Source organism: Crocodylus porosus, unplaced genomic scaffold, assembly GCF_001723895.1.
Source record: "Crocodylus porosus isolate Cpor-Errol unplaced genomic scaffold, CroPor_comp1, whole genome shotgun sequence".
In the NCBI taxonomy this organism is placed as follows: Eukaryota; Metazoa; Chordata; order Crocodylia; family Crocodylidae; genus Crocodylus; species Crocodylus porosus.
Genome location: NW_017728906.1, coordinates 143,359,178 through 143,362,403, shown reverse-complemented (window position 1 = coordinate 143,362,403; position 3,226 = coordinate 143,359,178). Strand labels below are relative to the sequence as shown.

The following is a 3,226-nucleotide window of genomic DNA, read 5'->3' as shown; positions in this document are numbered from 1 at the left end:
CAACACCTTTGGGTGCATCCCATCCAGCCCCATGGACCTGTATACATCCAGCTTTTCTAAATAGTCCCTAACCTTTTCTTTCACTACTGATGGCTGCTCACCTCCTCCCCAAACTGTGCTGTCTGGTGCAGTAGTCTGGGAGCTGACCTTGCCTGTGAAGACTGAGGTGGAGAAGGCATTAAGCTCTTCAGCCTTCTCTGCATCCTCTGTCACAAGGTTGCCTTCCCCATTCAGTAAGGGGCCCACACTTTGCCTGATCCTCCTCTTGTTACTGACATACTTGTAGAAACCCTTCTTGTTACCATTCACATCCCTTGCTAGCTGTGACTCCAGGTGCATTTTGGCCTTCCTGACGTCATCCCCACATACCCAAGGAATGCTCTTATATTCGTCCCTAGTTATCTGTCTAAGTTTCCACTTCTTATAAGCTTTTTTTTGTGATTTAGTTTACTGAAGAGTTCTCTGCTAAGCCAAGCTGGTCTTCTGCTATACTTGCTCGTCTTCCTGTATATCAGGATGATTTGTTCCTGCGCTCTCAGTAGGGCATCTTTAAAGTACAGCCAGCTTTCCTGCACACCTCTCCCCCTCAGTATGGCTTCCTAGGGGATCCTACCCATGAGTTCACTGAGTGAGTCAAAGTCTGCTTATATGAAGTCCAGGGTCCTTACTCTGCTGTTCCCCATCCTTCCTTTCCTCAGGATCCTGAACTCAATCACCTCATAGTTACTGCCGCCCAAGTTACCATCCACTACTACATTCTCCACTAATTCATCCTTGTTTGTGAACAGCAAGTCAAAAAGAGCATGGCTACTCTAGCACTTGCACAAACAAGTTGTCTTCAGTACTCTCTGAAAACTTCCTGGATTGTCTGTACACTGTATTGCTCTCCCAGGAGATATTAGGGTGATTGTAGTCCCCCATGTGAACCAGGTCTTGTGACTGGGAAACTTCCACTAGCTGTTTGAAGAAAAACTTGTTCATCACTTCCTCCTGGTCTGATGGTCTATAGCAGACCCCTTCCATGACATGACCATTCTTGCTCTCCCCTCTTTCCCTAACCCAGAGGCTCCTCCCAACAGGCCTATCTCCAGTTGCATACTGGAGCTCTAAGCAATCATATGGCTCTTTTACATAAAGTGCAATACTGCTTCCTCTTCTCCCCTGCCTGTCTTTCCTGAACACTTTGTACCCATCCAGGACAGGACAGTGTCCAATGTGAGATATCCCACAAAGTCTCTGTTATTCTAATCACATGATAGTTCCATGATTGTGCAAGGACTTCCAGTACTTCCTGCTTCTTTCCCAGGGTCTGTGCATTTGTGTACAGGTACCTGAGGTAACTAGTTGATTACCCTGATTTCTCAGGAAGTATGAGAGCACGTCTCCTGCTGCCCCCTTCTTCTTGCTCTTCCTCCAGGTCTCCTGCTTCCCCACTTACTTCAGGGTTTTGCTCTCCATCTCCTGGAAAACACAATTTGAAGCCCTCCTCACTAGGTTAGTGAACCTATTTGCAAAGATGCTCTTCCCTCTCCTAATCAGGTGGAACCCGTCTCTTTCTAAAAATCCTTCTTCTTGGAAGATCATCCCATGGTTCAAGAAGCCAAGGCTCTGCTGGTGACATCACCTGCACAGCCAGGTGCTGATCTTCAGAACGCACCTGGTCCTCCCTGGGCCCTTTCCCTTGACTGGAAGGATCGACAAGAACACAACCTGAGCCCCAGACTCCCTCACCCTTGCACCCAGAGTCTTTTAGTCACTTGTGATATGCTCAGGGTCTCCCCTGGCAATATTATTGGTGCCCACATGGATGAGCAGCATGGGGTAGCAGTCAGAAGGCCAGATGAGCCTTGGGAGTCCCTCCATGACATCTCAAGTACAGGCTCCAGGCAAGCAGAAGTCCTCCAAAGACAGCAGATCAGGTCAGCAGATGGCTACCTCTGTCCACTGCAGAAGGAAGTCTCCAACCACCACCACCCATCACTTTTTCTTGGTAATGGTAGTCTCGATCCTTCTCATCTTGGTGAGGCCTGGCCTATCTTCCTCCAGTAATGAAACATGCTCCTCCCTCTCTGTTGCTAGGGCTGAATACCTGTTCTCCAGATTAACCACTGCAGGTGGAAGTGAAGATCTCTGCTTGCTGCTGGAAGTCACAAGCCTCCAGCTTCTACCCTCTTAAGTGCCCATGTCCTCTCTCTTCTCTAGTGCTGCCTCTGGCATTTCTTCCTCCACCATCTTGGAGGTCTCCTCCAGTATCAAACTGATGAACTCCTCATGGTGGAAGATGCTTCAGATCCTTACCACCTTCCCTTGCCTGTTCCAACCAGGAGACACCGCTCACACTGCAGGTACTCCCTGACCTGGCAGTCACTGCAAGCCACAGTTTTCACAGTGCCAAACCTGAACCTGGTTGGTAGTGTTGATGGTGAGTGGTCCTGCCTGGACAGAAACCTCACAGATGTAAGCAGAGGCACTGGCTCTGGCATTGCGATATCCTCCAGCCATTTTCCTGGATCTCTTAATCTGTCTCTTGCCTCTTACTGCCCTTCTTCCAGACACACCTTTCCTAGCAAACTCAGCTGGAAACTGGCCTGTTTATTGCTAGCTGACCCAAAGTCTTCCTTTTTCCCCTGCTTCCTGACATCAAACTGAAAGTCTTGCCCCTTAAATAGGGCAGAAGCTAGGAACTGGCCTAGGAACTGGCCTGCAAACTGCCTGCCAATGGCTTTCGCTGTTTGTAGCCCCTCTTTGCTGGCTCTCTTGTCACTTAGACAGTCTCCTTTTATATCCTGCTGGGCCTGGACTGGCTCTGTCCCTTTGTTAGGTCTTCTGTCAGTCCCAGGCAGCAACCACTAGGCAATCACCAATCACTCAGTGAGCAATACCCCCAGCTTCTCAGGGCACACAAGCCAAACACACAGAGCCCACTAAACCAACACATCTTTACTTTCTCATTTCTGTAATTATTTAAGTGCCCAACATTACCATTTTAAACTTTGTCTGCTGATATCCCACCTTCCATGTTTTCATTACCTTCATACTATTATTCAGCCCCACTCAGATTTCTCTTGAATACCACTAGTTTTCTGACTTTTCCCGGTATCCCTGTCCTTGTCCTTTGGTACCTTCTTTTTCCTGGACTTAACGGTTTGCTAATTGGCATTATGATGTTGCTTCTTATTTCCTGTGTCAGCCTGAAGCTGAGATTCAAGGTAAGTTCAAGATAAGA

General features: G+C 48.1%; 1 pseudogene; it reads right to left on the bottom strand.

The window, feature by feature from the left end:
* LOC109305510 overlaps positions 1–2,502 on the bottom strand; it is a 3,593-nt pseudogene extending 1,091 nt beyond the window's left edge.
* Positions 2,503–3,226: the final 724 nt, after the last annotated feature.